The 19,281-nt window shown below is 40.2% G+C and overlaps 1 long non-coding RNA gene across 1 annotated transcript; it reads right to left on the reverse strand.

Moving 5' to 3' along the window:
* Window positions 1–489: 489 nt before the first annotated feature.
* LOC309651658 lies at window positions 490–19,185 on the reverse strand. The gene is made up of 3 exons (XR_014258282.1): window positions 18,904–19,185; window positions 18,552–18,633; window positions 490–16,550 (listed from the first exon to the last, which is right to left on the reverse strand). It is a non-coding gene; the product is annotated as an uncharacterized lncRNA (long non-coding RNA).
* Window positions 19,186–19,281: the final 96 nt, after the last annotated feature.

Raw genomic sequence — 19,281 nt, forward strand, 5'->3', positions numbered from 1 at the left:
AAAATCAGGATGCCAAATAGTATGCATTACATTTATGCAAAAAAAAGGAAATGGAAATATATAAGAATGATATATATGTTGGTATGATGAAAATTTGGGACTTTTTGCTTTTCTGTATTTTCTATGCTTTTAAAATATAGTGGTTTTTTTTAACTCAAAATAAACAAATAAATTTCCACCCACCCCCAATTTTTAGACTATTTATCACTTAGAGCAAACTCAAGTGCATAGTTTTTGGATAACACCACGGCTCTGGGTTCTTGGTAGGAGGAGTAGAGGGGGCAAGCTGGAAAGTGCACCTTTCGCAGTTGCCTGTTTTTAAATTTGGTCTGGGATCAGGCCTACATCAGAAGGAAGATTCTATCTTCTACTTCTCATTTCACAGGGCTCAGAACTCAATTTACAGCTATTAAAAATCATGATTCAGCTATGCAATGGGTAATCTATGCCATGTGAGCTGGTCTGGGTCCCTAATCGTCACTCATTACATTGTTTCTGAATTCTAAATCACTGTCAACAAAATCGGAAAGAATCTTTGTAACACTGTTGATGGGAATGTAAAATGGTGTAACCACTATGGAAAACAGTATGGAACTTCCTCAAAAAATTGAAAATAGAACTACCACATGATCCAGCAATCCCACTTCTGGGTATATATCCTAAGGAGATGATTCACTATCTCGAAGGTATATCTACATCCCCATGTTCATTGCAGCATTTTTTACAATAGCAAAGATATGGAAACAATACAAATATCCCTCAACAGATGAATAGATAAGGGAAATGGTATATACATACAACGGAATCTTATTCAGCCTTAAAAAAGGAAATCCTACCATTTACAACAGCATGGAGGACATTAAGCTAAGTGAAATAAGTCAGTCACAGGAAGACAAATACTGATAATGCCACTATATGAGGTATCGAAATAGTCAAATTCATAGAAGCAGAGAATGAAAAGGCGGCGGGGTGGGGGAGGGGAAATGGGAAGTTGTTCAATGGGTACAAACTTTTAGTTACATTAAGATGAATAAATTCTGGAGATCTGCTCTACATCCTAGTGCCTATGCTTAACATATGGTGCTGTGCACTTAAAAACTTATTAAGAAGGCAGATCTCTTGCTAAGTGTTCTTACTACCACCAAACAAAACAAAATGAAACAAACAAACAAAAAACAAGCAAGGGGGCACAAGAAATCTTTTGGAGGTGATGGCTATGTTTATTATCTTGGTTGTAGTGATGGTATCACAAGTGTATGCATATGTCCAAACTCATTAAAATGTATACATTAAATATGTGCAATTTTTAATATGTAAAGTAACCTCAAGAAATTGAAAAAAGAGAATAGAGCACTCCTCTTCCTGGGCAATAACATATGATGGCTACTTTCTGTTCTATGTTGGCAATAAGAATCTTGCCTATAGGATACCCCTAGTGTAAGCAGATGTGTCATACAGTCTTCTGGATGCAAATCTACTGGTGATTTATAATAAACAAACATTAATGATAATGTTAGCCTCTCTTTATATTAATGCTTTAATATGAATCCCACACTCTTTTTTATGTGTTTTTATATGTCTGATAGACACAAGTATTGATCCCTCCCAACGCCATAAAAATCAAATACAATTGGAAAGCATCACATGTGACTGCAGCTAGGACCATGAAAATTCACTGGGTGTTACAAATCTCGATATTTGCCTGGAAACAAGTCGGTTGACTAGGAATGGGTGTCTGGCAGGATCAGTGCCTACAGTACTCTACTTTTGCTTCACAGAATGTTGCAATTTGTAAATACATCTTCATCTGTGTACTTGTTTAATGTCTCCCTCCCACTCAATTTGAAACCCCAAGAGGACATGGTCACATCCCTTTCCTTCACTCCAACGGCCAAGTTACTTAACAGACTGCCTAGCTCATGGTACCTGATGAATATGAGCTGAAATAATAAATGTGAGGGTCCAAGTAGGTATGATATTCTTCAGGCTATCAGAGTAGAGAGGAAAAAACGAATATTTATAAGAACCAGTTATGTGCTAGGCACTGTGTATAATTCTTATTACAGTCCTCAAGCTAGTTATTATAATTGCTTTTGAAATAACCAAACTGAAGTTCAGAGAGGTTGAACCACTTACCCAGGGTTACACAGTTTAAGGTTTGTTGACCTTAAATACTTTTTTTTTCTATATCTCACTGCACCTTAAGCTCTGCTGAGAGGAGAGGATGTAATGACAAAATCCCCTTTAGAAGGGACTGGAAAATAATTGCAGGGTCATCTGTGGAATAAGCTTAATGGAGAAAAGAGACCAAACTAGTAAATATACATTTTACGAAGTCCTTGCCTACAAGGTCCATGTATCAAGGGACCAGTTGCTGTGTTGAGGCTGGACTCCAATCCCACCAGGTAGGTGAGGAAGTGACAGAGAAACCCATAGCCCTAGAAGCACTGTCTTCGGAGAAGACCTTCTCTCATGGGGTAGCACGGAATGTTACTGACCCCACAGTAAAGTTGTCCACTGGATTTTTTGTTTGGCGACTCTCCTGAATCCCATTTTGGTTATAACATAGCAGCTTTAAAGGCTGCCTGAAGAATTCTTGATGATCTGAGCAGCTAAAATATTTCAAATCTTCTGCAAAACCCAATATCAGATTTACTGTTACATCTCTATATTATCCCCAAGCACATCTCCTTAAAATAAATTGATTGTAGTGCCACTTATACTCTATTAAGGAACAAAGGACCAGTCGCCTCGACAAGACCTGCCATGCTCATTCTTTCAACAAAGTCTCCCGTGCCAGGTGTTGTGCCAGATGTGGGAACGCAAGGCTAAAGAACACAGTCACTGTCTTTGTGGAGCTAACACTTGAAGTCGTTATAAACAATAATCAAACTCTGATCAAAATTCCCTGAATAAAAGTCCAACCCAGAGGGCTTCCGTGGTGGCGCAGTGGTTAAGAATCCGCCTGCCAATGCAGGGGACACGGGTTCGAGCCCTGGTCCGGGAAGATCCCACATGCCGCGGAGCCACTAACCAAGTGCACCACAACTACTGAGCCTGTGTTCCAGAGCCCGCGAGCCACAACTGTTGAGCCCAAAGTGCTGCAACTACTGAAGCCTCCCACCTAGAGCCCGTGCTCCTCAACAAGAGAAGCCACCGCAGTGAGAAGCCTGAGCACCGCAATGAAGAGCAGCCCCCGCTCGCCGCAACTAGAGAAAGCCCGCGCGCAGCAACGAAGACCCAGCGCAGCCAAAAATAAATAAATATTAAAAAAAAAAAAAGTCCAACCAAGAACTAGGAATGAGAATTACTTAACTCCATGGTTGACAAACATTTTTTGGGGGGCTGTGCTGTGTCTTTGTTGCAGTGAGAGTGCTCTTCATTGCAGCGCGTGGGGTTCTCTAACTGTGGCTTAGTTGTCCCTCGGCATGTGGGATCTGAGTTCCCCGATCAGGGGTCGAACCCTTGTGCCCTGCATTGGAAGGCGGATTCTTAACCACTGGACCACCATGGAAGTCCTTTTTCTTTTTCTTTTTCTTTTTTTCTTTTCATTATTGTTTACATGAAGAATCAGAGAGAAAATTAATCGAATATATTATGTTCCTTGAGGAGAGAACAGATTTCTCTTGGCAGGCTAAATTCCTTCTGTTTCCCTTGAAAACCAATGGAAGCAAAAAGGCAATGGGAAGAAGGGGTAGTAAGGATTTATTTGGCTAAACATCCTGTACTGCTTGTTCATTTCCAAGAGATAGCACAATATGTATTAAGCCACATGGGTTGAACGAAATTCCTCAGATAGCTTTTAGATAATTATATGTTAAATGCAAACCAATTCTGTCTTTGAGTTCTATTTCATAAGGGCAAAGTATGGTTTATAAGCTGCTCAGACATCAAGAAGCTCCTACAACTACATTTTGATGAGTTGAGTGTAAGTGAATCAGAAACATACGGATTTCATTTGCTTTGTAATGCATATGAGCTCAAAAACCAAGTGCAACCATGGTTGTCAAAACATGTTCTGGGAAGAACTTGGTACAGTGTTTCTCTCAACCAAACCCGGTGAAATTCTTTTCATTTGTATTCTTAATGAATTCTACGAAAAACGTGGCACAGCACTGAATTTTATTTTTCCCCTTTTTAATGTCTCATTTGAGGATATCCCTTATTTTAAACTTTGGGCTTTATGGATGACTATTGCATTGTTTATGATTTTCTACTGAATACATGAAACTAAAAAAAAAGATTCTGTGTTCAGATTTGCTAATTTATGTGGAAGTGAAGTTGACTATATTTCATTTAGGGGTTAATGGGTGGGTGGGAAAATAAAATTTTATTTATATAAAATCAACTATTGTGTTGAAAAAAGGAGGTTCAATAATGTGGATTTTGCTATATTATCCCTAAGTTTGCTGTACACTTACATATCTGAATTTTTCCTACATATTGATTTAATTGACTATTCTTTCCAACTGAAAGCTCTTGGAAAGCGGACTGTGTACATTTTATCTGCTTATATGGTGTTTAAGAAGCTCCATATTTCTCTATGAACTGGATGATGACCAATGCAATTGTATTAAGAGAATTTTCAAAGCATTATAAGGCTTACTGAAGGGAAAAAAACCCTCAAAGCTCAAATAATTATTCATTTATTACCAAGTTTGTTTTATTAAGTGCCAAATATATGTCAGCTGTGCTTCAAAATTGCATAGTGTTACTCCTTTTTATTAACTAAAAGGAAAAAATTTGCCTGTGTGTGTATCCTTTATTATTTTTAGAAAGGTCTACTTTTTTTCCCAGAGAAGTGTAAGAACATAATGTTCTTTTTTTTTTCAGTTTTATTGAGATATAATTGATATTCAGCGCTATATAAATTTAAGGTGTACAGCATAATGATTTGATTTACATACATCATAAAGTGATTATCACAATAAATCTAGTGAATATCCATCATCTCATATAGGTTCTAAATTAAAGAAATAGAATTTTTTTTTCTGTGATGAGAACTCAGCATTTACTAGTCTCAACTTCCATATGTAACATACAGCTGTGTTAATTATATTTGTCATGTTGTACATTACATCAAAACACAATGTCCTTGAAATGATTTTTATAGCTAAATCTATGGTAACAGCAGATTAAACATAATTTTTATATTCAAACCCATGTAGAGGTGTCATAGCATTCCCTTTTGCACTCACAAAATCAAGTTACCACTATTAAGATTTAATTTAAGGAAAGTGGTTTAGCCCCTTATATATTCCCCTAGAAACATTATTTGATGTTAGCCTAACATTTATTTTCAGGATCTCATTAAACTAGAGCTAACAGTGTAAAGGAGAGAATTTGTCATCAGTGGGTCTCTGCATAAGAAAGCATGTATCAATCAATTTTCACTGCAAAGTAACGGAGCTGTTACAGTGGAGAATTACTGGACTGAATGTCAATATTATGACATAGTATGAGTGTGTTTCGTGTTTGGTAATTGCAATCATTGTTGCTTTTGTTGTGGTCATCCATTTACAATGCTTGGTGTCAGTCTATTTATCTCTTGTAAAAATAAAATACAGTGTGTGTGTGTGAAAAAAAAATAAAATAAAGTTAGTATACAATATTGGCAAAAAAAAAAAAGAAAAGAAAGCATGTATCGCCCTGCACCACCCCATCGTGACCATCTGCTGGGATGAAGTGTATACTGTACATGGAGCAAAACCAGATTAGCCCCTGGTCATTCCAGCTAGTGGACATTTACAGTCTGTTTTTCACTTAGGTGTTTGCCTAAGAGCAGAAGCTTGAACTAAGTTATCACAAGAATTGCCCAACATATCAAGCATGTCAACCAGTTTTTGACACCTACGTCAACACCAGAGAGAAAGCAATGATTGCAGCTCTCCAGCTACACCCCTCCACACACCCCCTCCACACACCCCCTGATACCACTAATCACAGGGCTGCCAGATGGGAAAGATGAGCCAACAATTCAGCCTTGCTTTATTTTCACCTAAGTTGTATTAAAAGCTTTGCCTTTTGTATAATATTCTCTATTAACCTCACCTAACCATAGAGACATAACCTAACCTCTCCCAACCATTGAGAAGACATCGTTTTAATCCCTTAGAGAAAAATTAAGCAGTACATTGGAGATAGATAAAGCAATGTTCGAAAATTTGTCTTTTCTAATAACGTACGCCATGTGCTTTATCTTTTGTGTTTGTACAGGTTTTTGACACATTTCATTTAGTTGACACATGGTTTTGGCAAATGCCTAGTCATTGCCTTTCTGTCTCTCTACCTACACTTCCACTCACATCTCTGTTTGAAATCACAAGGTTACAGGGCAAGTTGTCCTAAGTATTGAAATCCTGTATTTGTCTAGTGGTGAAGCGTGTTTGAGGCAAGTACTACTCTCCTGCCAACTGCTTCAGCCTTGACCCACAGGACACCTGCCCCCTTTATTACGAGAGCAGTGATGCATTGGTGGTGGACCTCTCCTGACATTTACATTCTTCCCTGAAGTCAAGACGTCCAGTTGACTGGGGAAATTCCAGAGAATTTTCCTACATTACATATAGGCAGAGTCATGGGATTTGCTTTGAGAAGCAAAATGATAGCGAAAAAATTATAACATTCAGTTTGGGTATCTCCCCACCCCCAGCTCTACCACTAACTAGGGCTATGACTTTAGGAAAAGACATTTAAATTACTTAGGTCCCCTCTTTTGTGAAGAATGGAATAGCTGTGCTGGGTCATGCCAGAAACCCACTTCAACTCTAGCTTTCAATGGTTCTATGACAACAGTATAATTTACCAATGGACAGAAAGAACACTGAAGAGCAAAAATATAAATCCCAGGTTCTCCACTGTCCTATAATACATTTGGTTGCATTTGCTTTCTTTTCCTGGAGGTAATAGTAGAACCATAGTATAAAAATAATCTTAAGATGTTATCTAACTCATGCTTGGGAATAGCCACTCACCTTCTCGCATACTTGTAAGCACATACTTGTAAGCACATTGAAAATGCTGCAGATTTCATTTGTTTTATCACCAGTGAAGTTCTATGGGAGAGTATGGGTCAGATAAAAATGCGCATATAGGTTTTTCTTCTTTGATGATTTTATTTCTTCTCACAATCAATCCTAAAAATGGATTGACCGGCCAAGAATGATTTACTTAAAAATAAGATAAGCAAAACATCTAATTGCAAGCCATAAGTGTAGAAAGGGAACACAACACACGAACATGAATATAGAATATCAACCAGTATGTGTTGGGACAAATGAATCTGAAAGGTGATTTTGTATAAGCAGCTACAAAAGAGAAGGAAATAAGAAAGATACTGAAGGATATCTGAAAATGCTTTTATGAGACCAGCAATCCCATCACCACTAGCGCCCAGGACACCGTTTATCATAAAACATTGCCAAAGAGTAAAAGAAAGCCATGGAAACTCTCAGAGCATTAAAAAAAAAAAAGAAAAAGTGCAATAACACTTCTGGTGAACCTATGTCCAGAACAAGCACAAAATAATACCTTCTAGTATAAAATTGATTCGTTTTATTGCTAAAGACAGAGAAGAGAACAAAATAAAAGATATTAAAAGTTGTACTTCTTAGAGAGAAAAAAATAGGCAAGCCTCAGAGATACGTCAACAAGCTTAGCAAACCAGCTACAAAATTAAAGGTAAATATTACACTCAAAGAGAAAACAGAATTAGCTCCTCCCCCAAATCGCTTTACTAAATGACACCAGTGAAGGGCAAATGTTACAAAGGCACTGTATCTTATTCAGGGGTTAGGTTAAATAGGGTAGCGTGAAGGCAAAGGAAAAGCATGACCCTTGGAAATCTCTTAGGATGGTGGTGGATGCCAAGAGTCACCTCATAGGAGGCAAACTATCTCTTACTTATTTCACAATTGGTTTTCCTCCAGCACTGGAACAGATCGCTACTTTGCTTGGCATTGGATGAGTTACGGATTGCATTTAGAGACCATGTCGTACAAAGTATATGTACCTTCAAATCACAGAGTCGTAACTGGTGCAGTGGAACGACAGATGACGTGGGATCTGAAAGCAGCTAAGGAATGACAAACAGACTCACAGCCCCTGTCTCATGCTTAATTGGGGGCATAAACACACTGAATGGAAGAATAGATGGAACTGTAGTGTGTACTCCTGTATTTCCTCAGCAGAATTAAGTTCCAGTTGTGAGATGCAGGATACTCACCCTGGTGGATGTAAGCCGACAACGTGGCCCCTTTTTAGAGTCGGGCCTACTCAGAGGCTAGAGAATAAGTGGAGTCTGGAGTCCTGGCCCAAGTTCATCTGACAGGAGATCCAGTGCATCTATGGACAACCAAGTAGAAATGTCTGTGTTGCCCAAGGGCATAATCAAAATGACTATTCTTAGAGCTGGCAAAACCTCACCCCGCACAGGTTCTTTGACCTGCAGAGTAAATCATCTGTTAAGAAAGGCCAAATGGAAGTCTCCTGAAAATGCCTCTACTGGCCATGGTAAGAAATCAAGAACCATGTCATATCTTGAACTGAATTGTAGGATGCAGGGGCTGTGAGCCCCGATATACCCTAATTTAATTTAACAAGTTAGCCTGCAACAGTGTTCGTGTTTAAAATACATGGGTCAGGGAATGACTTGGAAATCTGTGCTTCCCCTTCCCACCACTTTGCCTATGCTGGGTCCTGGTTCCTGGGAGGGAGAGGGATCCTTCTATAAGGGGACAGAGCGAGGTTCCACTGAACCTAAGTTACATCTTCTCCCTTGGCATTTTCAGCTTCTTCTTCCAGGTGGCCAATAAGCAAAGAAAGAAGTTCTGATTAACGCGAGGATCCAGGGCTGCTATGAGATAATGAGGACGGAGATGACAAGGTCCTTCATGTGCCTTTGTAGGGCTTTCTCTGGCTATTTCAGCCTGTTTGTCCATGTTCCAGGAGAGTTAATAGCCCCCAGGAGAAGCCCTGCATCAAAGGTGATGGAATTGATGTGTAAGTGTCCCATTTCCCTCTCCCTCAATGAGAGAATTCTGAGACACATCATCTACACTGTCTCCCAAAGGGTTAAGCGCCACTTGTCAACATGATGCTTTTGATAACACCCTTTATTAGTTTCCTTCCCTCCCCCATCTTAATTCCCTATCTCCTTATTCCTCCCATATAAATTTCTTGCAGTCAAATCCTTGTCTCATGTTGGTTTCCGGGGAAATCCAAGCTAAGATAGAGTCCTTGAAAATTGTCTTTTCTTTAAAGACATATTCATAACATTTTAAAAATACCATGCACACTTCAATAGCCATGGGGTAACACACATTACAGTGTTCTCATTATTTGCACCCTCATAATCGTGACCCAAAGGTACAAGAAAATTTCATCTGCATCATCTCTTTAAGGATCCAGGAAGTTGTACACTCATTTAAAAAAACAGTTAAAGTGCTTATTTACAATTATGTACATACACACAGATGTTTTAAATTTGGGTACTTAAGTGGACAAATTTCTGCTCTTTGAGAAACATGCCTATGCAGAACAGCTTGTTTACCCCTTGAATCTTCAGTGAGGTTGCTTTAAGGCTGTGTAAATTGTACTTTGCCTGAATCCCAGGGATGCTTTTCACATTGTTGTCCACAAGAATGGCACCTCCTGGGGTCATGCAGGGCACAACCGGCTGGAACTTAAGGGTATAAAACATACACAGTTGTAAAATGAATGTTTACCCCCTTGGATATTACTGTCAAACTTTCATAAAAATAAAATGATGTGAAACAGCCTATCAAATTGAACCCCTCCTCCCAAAAAGGAAATGTTACACTGTGGATGTTGAAGTTACTTTTATTCAATGCAGTGTTCATTGTCCTGAGTTGCTTTATCTAATGCTGGAATGTACTCATTGCACCATATTTTAAAGCAGTATCCTCTATGAGTCTATATGCACCCCATAGTCTAATCACATTGGAACTAGATAAAGGGGCACTGTCAAATTCAATTTAGCCAAGATTGCCTCCTCAACAATTCTTCAAAGATTTTATTCACATAATTCATACAGGAGGATTAGAATATGCACTCAGTTAAAAATGATTACTTTGCTATTCTGATGATCATGCACAATCTTATTGCTAATAAACTCCTTTGTATAGTTTCCCACACGAACAAGTGGAGTTTCTCATGGGAAATTTGCTTATGTAACTTTTTGAAAGAAATTTACACTAAACTTCGTATTTCCTTAAAAAAAAAAAAAGTGAAACTGTACCTTAAAGGGAATAACGTACTAGAATAGTACAGACAATTAAATATCCACTATGCCTATAGTGAATGTGGTTTAAAAAATAACTTTAATAAATAATTTCAGTTGACTGCACGGTTATATGAGTAACCTTTAGAACAGATGTGGAAAATTGGCAGCCCTGCCTGGGGACTAATTCAGCCTGTATTTGTGTGTTGCCTATCTGGCTCAGTGTTTAAATTTTTGTATTTGAATGTTTTCTCAGTTCTATAGCCTCCTTCCCCCCACCCCACTATCGTCTGATGCCCAGCTAGCCTCAAAGTTTGATGTTACCTGCCTGGCCTTGCTGGGAGGCTGAGATTGCAGCGTTAGAAGTGGGGTCCCAGTAGATTTTCCTAAGACTCATCCTTAGATGCATTTAATAATAAATGGGAACGTGTTTTTGTATACTTTTAATAATTACCACTTACCTACATAGGCTGTGAAATGACTGAGAATTTAAAATTAAAATGTTGTAATTTCAAGATTTTTTTCTTCTCTCCTATTTTTCTTCTGCTAGTTATTTTTTGCTCTAAGTTTCCATGAACTGTAAGAAGGCTAGAAAGAAGGTCAACACAGGGGCCAACAGAAAGGAAAGCAGTATGATCATCAGACTGAGGTCCCTTCGGCCAGTTAACAGGTCACGGGTCACACTCTGGCGATGACTGCTGCTGACACAGGGGAGATGACCCGAAAGATAGAACTATTGTTGGAAGATTGTTTGGACAGATCAACCTGGCTTAAAAGTATCAGTTATTTAAAACTTTATTTTATTCGTTTCAATGTAATGTTAAAGATAATGCTACATTACGTGGTTTACACGCATAGCCTGAGAAATGAGTTAGATTTTTAACTTTAAATTGTATTTGGAACTGAATTTTAGACTGATGGGGTATGAACCATGCCAAACCTTAATGAGTGACTTAACTTGTTCACAGCGTTTTTGCTTACCTGTGTATCACCCTCACAATCTTTTGGAGACGTTAAAGAAAGTATTATTATCCTCACTTCACAGGAAAAAGAAAGTGAAAAAAATGCAGTTGAGAACTTTTTGCTCAAAATCATACATTTAGCTAACTTAGCAACCAGTAGGATTAGTTTGTGTTTTTTTACTGCACATCTGTACGTAATTATATCTTTTTAGTTCATGATTTCTTCCTCAGAATTAAATTTTGGGAAAGATGAAAATGAAAACCCAGGCAGAACTGAAGTGCCTTCCAAATTAGGCCAGGATCCTACTCAGGTTCAGCCTGGCTGTACAAGCTCTCTCTCCAGATCCAAAAGCACAAAAGGGCAATTTCCCCTAAAGCTTCTGGAGAAAATGCACGCAGTTTCTAGTGCGGTCACATTTGATAGTAGAGACTAGGGAACAAGCCACATGAGAGCCAGCACTCTGAACCCTTCTATGTAACCGAGGAAGAACTCAGGTGTTCTCCCTGGGACGGAGTAAACCAACATTGACTTGTATGAAGAAACTCGGCGTACCAGACTGCTCATCATTAAAACAGACTCTGCCTCTCTGTCTAGGATACAAAAGGCACAAAAGACTGCTTAATTTGCTGAGAGGCACCAATTCGTGCCAATCCAAATATAAAAGTAAAAGAGGTGGGAGCTTTAAAAGTATACTCTCTGAAGCTCTCATCCCCTGAGGTCTTTAGGACAGGTTACCCACTCATAGAGCTTTTTAAGGGATGGATCTTTTAAGGGATGGAGCCCAAGCCAGACAGTAAAACGTCAAAGTCATGCTAAGCAAGGAACCATCTGTCCCTCTCCCTTCCCCCCACCACCAGAGGTTAATTTGCTTTTCATTGTTTGACCTCCAAGTATTTAATTTTTTGATGAGGCTACACAGAAGCCCTGGAAGGTGGTAGATAGTAACATTTTCCACATGAGTATTTTGAGACCCAAGTTTTGCAACTTGGAATTCACAGCACCGTGCAAGAGGTGGTTGCTAAGTGGAAATTGGAATTTGGATATTTTTTCAGACTTGTGCAAGAACTTTTGAGTAAGTGATTCTACTGCAACTAAGCTTTATGAATATATGGTGTAGATGGTATGATCTGAAAGGTTTCAGGTCAGTATCTTAAAAGTCCAAACCTATCACCTACCCATTCACCATTGTTGCTTCATTCCTTTGGGACGAGGAGACTTCTTAATCAGGTAACCCTTTTCTTGCCAGAACTTGGAATTGCATCTGCTCCTCGAATTTCTCATCTAGGTGTTTTCTCTTCATATTGATGACGTCCTTTAGCTATCAGGCCTTGGGAACAAGAATGGGACTTACAAGAGGAGCATGGCTTCCCAGGGCCCAGAAAGAGGCTCAGGAGGAAGTACCAGGGAACCGACGGGGATGATTAGGTTCCAGTGAAGACGTAAGGTTACTTGCAGGTAGGACTCCATCTATTCCCACTTTTTAGAGCGGAAGTGTCCCCCTTCTATTTGATTGAGTGTATCCAGTGACATATTTTTAAAATGGAAGTTGAATGAATTTAACATGAAGAACTGTGACCCCCTAGGACATCACAAAACCAAGGCTGAGAAAAAATGCTGTCAAGTCAGCACTGCTGTGACCAGAGAAAGCAACCACACTCCCTTTCAACACAATTGTACTATCTGGCATTTTGTCTTAGAAATCACAGTAGTGACTAAAAAGGAAAAAGAAAGTCAGAACCTGGAACATGGCAGAGTAAGTGAAACGAACCAACCATCCCAGTTTCCCTGGGACTGAAGGGTTTCCTGGGACATGGGACTTTTTGTGCTAAAACTGGAATACTCCTGGGCAAATCAGAATGGTTGGCCAACGTAGATAGGTGGCAATTTAAATAAATACTGAGTTCTGTTCTTTACTTGGGTCGGACCCTCCATTCAAAGGTTTCCCCAGTGCGGGAGAATATTTCCTCAGCAAAAACACCATGCGGTGCCACTGTCTGGGAGCATACACTGGAGCACGCTTTCTGGAAACTTCATCAGAAGCAGGGTAAAGATCTGGCTGGCAACATGCATGTACCTTTTATCCTAGCTTCAGGTCCTGAGTATGGTAAAGCCTGGAAGAAAGCAATGGGACAGAGAATGATGAAAAGCAGGCAAGAAGTCATCCTAGAGGTGATTGAGCCCATAGAGGCACAGGAGATGTGTCGACCCGAGTCCCTTCCAGGGCATGGCACTCACCCCAGCCAATGGTCTACACATTTACCCCAAGCCTCCTCAGTGCTTTCCCACCTCCTCTGTCCCAGAATGGCTTTATCTTTCTTCCACAGCTGCAGAAAAGCAATCTATCTGTCCTTCAAGGATCTTTTGAAATTCCACTTCTTCAGAAAAGGCTTCCTGACCACTTCTCTCCTTTAAGCTTCCACAGGGCTAATTTTCTTCTTCAGTCATATGACATTTTCCTACTGGTTGTGTCAATAATTGATTCTCAATGTCTTATCCCCCTAGCTGGGTTGTGAAGGGGTGGATTATTCGTGCTTTTTGAAACATTTGTTGCATCTTGCTTAGCCCAGAACAGGCTTGTTGATTGTCTAAAGCAGCGCTGTCCAGTAAAATACAAGGTGAGCCACGTTTGTCACTTAACATTTTCTAGCAGTCACATAGAAAAGAAGTCAAAAGAAACAGGTGAAAATAATTCCAATGATGTATATGGCCTAGCCCAAACATTACTTCAACATGTAATCCATGTGAAAGAATTATTAGTGAGCCATTTTTACATGACTTTGATTGTACGGTCTTTGAAATTCAGGGTATATTTTACTCTTCAGCACATCTCAGTTCAGGTTAGTCATGAATCAAGCGCTCAAGAGGTGCACGTGGCAAGCGGCTACCATCTTGGACACATGATAAGTCAAGAAGATATACTGATGGGGTCTGTACAAGATAGGAGTTTAGTTTGATTCTATAATCGATGAGAAGACACCATGAGTTGTTGAGAAGACTGCAGTAACTTGTCTTAACATGATAAGGATAATATGGAACCTAAAAAAAAGAAAAAGGTTCTGAAGAACCTAGGGGCAGGACAGGAGTAAAGACACAGACATAGAGAGTGGACTTGAGGACACAGGGAGGGGGAAGGGGAAGCTGGGACGAAGTGAGAGAGTGGCATGGACATATACAGACTACCAAATGTAAAATAGACAGCTAGTGGGAAGCAGCCGCAGAGCACAGGGAGATCAGCTCGGTGCTTTGTGACCACCTAGAGGGGCGGGATAGGGAGGGTGGGAGGGAGACATAAGAGGGAGGAGGTATAGGGATATATGTATAGGTATAGCTGATTCACTTTGTTATACAGCAGAAACTAACACACCATTGTAAAGCAATTATACTCCAATAAAGATGTTAAAAAAAAAACATGATAAGGATAGAGATTAGGGAGACGGAGATTAGAAATCAAGAGAAAGAATTGTTTCTGTAATACAGAATCAACGGAGGAAGAGTAGCAGCACTTCGTGACCGATGGAACATAAAAAAAAGTAGAGGACAGAGCTGTAAATAACAATTTAAGGTTACTACCAGGAGAATGTATAACTTAAAGAGTACCAGAAGAATAGTAAGAAGAAAGTTGGAGAGAGGTATCAGTCTAAGGAAGAGATGGATTTTTCTTCAATCATATAATTTCAAGTACTTGCAAGTTTATCTCCCCAGAGACACAGTTTGGAGCAAAGACAAGGTCTAACAAAGTAGCTTTTGGGAGAGATGCCGTCAAGTTGGCTGAGCCTTAGGAATGGATAACAACTAAGATTGTGAAGGTGGATGAAGATTAAATGATTCAAGAATTTATTCTTAGGGGTTCCACAGTTAGCAAGGAGGACAAAAAGTTGTAAGGATGGTAGGAAGAAAATGAAGAGATCACAAAAGCCAAGGGGGAAAACAATTTCAAGACAAAAGGATAGAAAGCCAGAGAGAATTTGAGGCAGTTGAAAACTGAGAAAAGTCCACTGGACATGGTTAGGAAGCCATCTCTGGAGCAGTGAGAACCTTTGACAAGGTGGAGGGACAGAGAAGGATTTACATCAGCTGAGCTCTCTCCTGACCCCCTCCCTGGTTTTCAGTCCTTAGAGCAACGGGATGACTGAAGATGTTTGGATTGAGAAGGCTGACTTTTTTCAGCAGATACAGTCCCAGCAGGAATCCTGGCCGAAGGAAACAGAGACCAGCACGGAACGGGTGGAGCTCTGGGCGATTCTTGATTAATGGCCAATGTAAAGAAAACCCAGAAACAAGCAGAGTGGCAGGATGTAGGGAAATTCATAGGGAGAGCAGTGCAGAACTGAAAATCATTGCGAAACCATTATTTGGTCTTTGTTAAAAGACAAGTAGAAAAATACAAATTTAAAAGATAATTTGTCTTATAAGGGCTTATTGTATTTTTTTCAATATTTTATTGTTTATCTTAAGGGATGGGTAAATATGGAATGTGTGGGAAGTCACCTTTAATTTTTTACATGTTTTTGAAAGGGAAATGGAGAACAACAGTGGCCTGAAAGCACTTGAAACTCTAGTGGTCTGAACTCTGATCCAATATTTTTTTCTCCTTCAAGCCTATTTATTCAATTATAAAACAAGCTTCAATATCTAGTATCCAACCATTTTTTAAAAACTGGGGGATTTTAGCTTTGTCTTTGCTGAAATAGCTTGGGGATAATGGAGTCAAAATTAGAACTAATAAGAATCAACTCATTCAGCCTTGATAGTTAAAGTAAATCCCTTATTCGTGGATATGAGACTTACTCTGGGTTGTATTTGGCAAGTGTAGGAGTACAGGGTGTGGAATTTATTGAGCTACAAAAGTCCCTTGAACTTTCCTGTAATTTCATAAAACCTTAGGAGTTCAGACATGCACAAATGTTTCTGAAATCTTTGGAAGACAACAACCTAGATTACTCCTTCTGCTGAAAATGACTAACTTGGATTTTCTGTTTCGTTTCTTTTTTTTTTTTTTTAACTTTTTTTTTTTTAATTATTAGCACCTTTAATTATTATTTTATTTATTTTTTTGTCTGTGTTGGATCTTCGTTTCTGTGCGAGGGCTTTCTCCAGTTGGCGGCAACCGGGGCCACTCTTCATCGCGGTGCGCGGGCCTCTCACTATCGCGGCCTCTCACTATCGCGGCCTCTCTTGTTGCGGAGCACAGGCTCCAGACGCGCAGGCTCAGTAGTTGTGGCTCACGGGCCTAGTTGCTCCGCGGCATGTGGGATCTTCCCAGACCAGGGCTCGAATTCGTGTCCCCTTCATTAGCAGGCAGATTCTCAACCACTGCGCCACCAGGGAAGCCCCGTCTGTTTCATTTCTAAGCAGGAAGTTTGACAGATGAAAATGAAAAGTGATTACTGTACAGTACTCCACACAGGTGAGGCAGAAGGTGGGTGAAAGGATTAATCAAATAGGGAGAAGACAATAATTCCGTTTCTGTAGCAGGAATAGAGTAGTGCTAAAGGAAATGCAAATGAAGATGTCAAAATAGCTTAGTCCATGTCAAACATTTTATTTCTAAATGTTCTATTCTAATATCCTTTGTCTCTCAGAGTCAGTCTTAAAGACTCATACTAGATCTGTGGATCTTCTATTCTTTCTACATCTAAATACATTTTAACATTTGAGTAATAACCAAAGATGAGATACGGGGTTCACAGTTAACAAATAATTGCAAACAGGAAAAGGAATATATAAATCAAAACTTTTAGTGTGGGACTTTCTTGGTGGCACAGTTGTTAAGAATCCGCCTGCCAATGCCGGGGACATTGGTTCGATCCCTGGTCCAGGAAGATCCCACATGCCGTGGAGCAACTAAGCCCGTGCATCACAACTACTGAGCCTGTGCTCTAGAGCCCGCGAGCTACAACTACTGAGCCCACGAGCCACAACTACTGAAGCCCACGCACCTAGAGCCTGGGCTCCACAACAAGAGAAGCCACCTCAATGAGAAGCCTGCGCACCACAACGAAGAGTAGCCCCTGCTCGCTGCAACTAGAGAAAGCCCACGCGTAGCAACGAAGACCCAACGCAGACAAAAATAAAATAAATTAATTAAAGAAAAAAACTTCTACTGTGTCAAGATATTCATCAAACATTGTGCTTGTTAGAAAGGACTTGTTCGTTTTTGCTTAGAGATGAAATAGCTTTTATTATTCACACACATGGACACATGTATTGTTTCAGGAAGTACCAAAATCAGATGGGCAGATTACTAGATAAACTCAAAGATTGGTATTTTGACTAAATTAGCAGTTTCTAAATGTCAGGTAGATTAGTTTATCCCCAGTCATTGTTCTGCAACCTAATTACAGACTGTCCCTTCACAATGTTTAAATAAAAATATGCCGGGAAATAATCTCATAAATTAAAAAATAGTAATCTCTATTAAAGAAAAAAAAACAGGTAAAAATATTTAGATTATGTTCTTAACCTTTAGAAATTAGACAAATACTCTTGAGTCTTGAGTCTTCACCCCCCTGTACAATGCCTCTTAGCCTTTGTGGGACTGAATGAATTTGGTGTCAGAGTCTATACGCATCATTTTCCTCAATGTCATTAATAATTATTTGCATAAGGAATCCATTTTATACTATAAAAGTAAGTTTATATTAACAGTGTCTCTATGACTTAGGACATTTACTAGAACAGATAATACTCTTGTAGCCATGTTGCTATTTAGATTTCCAGTTCTTTAATGGAGTTCTTAATGGCTTCATGAGGTACATGCGCTTCTGAAATAGTCATTGAGATTTTGTACATGGTCCAGTTTCTGGAGTGAAGCCCCAAATCTTTAATCAGATTCTCTTGGGAACACATGTCTTAGAGAAGTTAAGAATGATTTAGAACATCACATGAAAAATGTACATATAATTCCGCAATATGAATTTGGCACTTTGCCAAAGGGAAGAGCATTACTGGTAGATGAATAAAGATGTTTACCACACTATTCAACAAAATAAGGTAGATCTTTCCATCAAACAAAAACAATAATACAGGGCCTCCCTGGTGGCGCAGTGGTTGAGAATCTGCCTGCCAATGCAGGGAACACGGGTTCGAGCCCTGGTCTGGGAAGATCCCACATGCCGCGGAGCAACTGGGCCCATCTGCCACAATTGCTGAGCCTGCGCGTCTGGAGCCTGTGCTCCGCAACGGGAGAGGCCGCGATAGTGAGAGGCCCGCGCACCGAGATGAAGAGTGGCCCCCGCTCGCCGCAACTAGAGAAAGCCCTCGCACAGAAACGAAGACCCAACACAGCCATAAATAAATAAATAAAATTTCAAAAAAAAACAACAAAAAAACAATAATATATACTCACTGTTCAATTCAGTGCCAGTGTTGGCCTCCTTTTGGATTGAAATGAACAGTTTCATACGTGTCTTTAATCTTATCAGAGACCCCTAAAGTAAACAACAGCACAGCATGAGAAACCTTGGTTATGTAACTCTTACTACTCTCTCAGAAACAGCAAATGTCACTTTCTTATAAGCCCACCCCTAAATCATCAGGACTACCTATTCACATTACCGGGATTTTCAAACTAGCAACTAAACATTGTAATAAACGGTTTAAGGTTTTTACTGGTGAAGCAGTACTATTTGACAAAGCACGCCCATCTGGGTTCTATTTATTACGATCCTTGACATATTTTATTATCATTACTTTCTTACTTGCAAATTCTTCTCAGAATAAAAAATAAATCGGGGGCAGAACTCCCACTTAGAGGAACTCTACTTAGAAGCAGCCTCGGAGATGCCCCCGAGGCTGGGACCTCCAGGGAAAGCAAGAATTCGCCGCCCGGCAGAGCTCGGCCTCCCCCGCCCGCCGGCGCCCACGGGCCTAGCCCCGGCCGAGCGCACGGCCAAGGGCACCGGGCCGTAGACAGACTCCGCGGCGCTGCAGCCCGACCCTCCTACCCCGAGGGCTGGCCAGCGTGGCCTGGACTGTCGGCGCGGGAGGCGGGCTCGGGTGGGGGGTCGGCGAGCGCGGGGGCTGGTGGGGGGAGGAAGGGGGGCGGGGGAGGCGGTGCCCCCGGCCAGGCCCCGCCC

This window comes from Balaenoptera physalus (genome assembly GCF_965194825.1).
Source record: "Balaenoptera physalus genome assembly, chromosome: 21".
In the NCBI taxonomy this organism is placed as follows: Eukaryota; Metazoa; Chordata; class Mammalia; order Artiodactyla; family Balaenopteridae; genus Balaenoptera; species Balaenoptera physalus.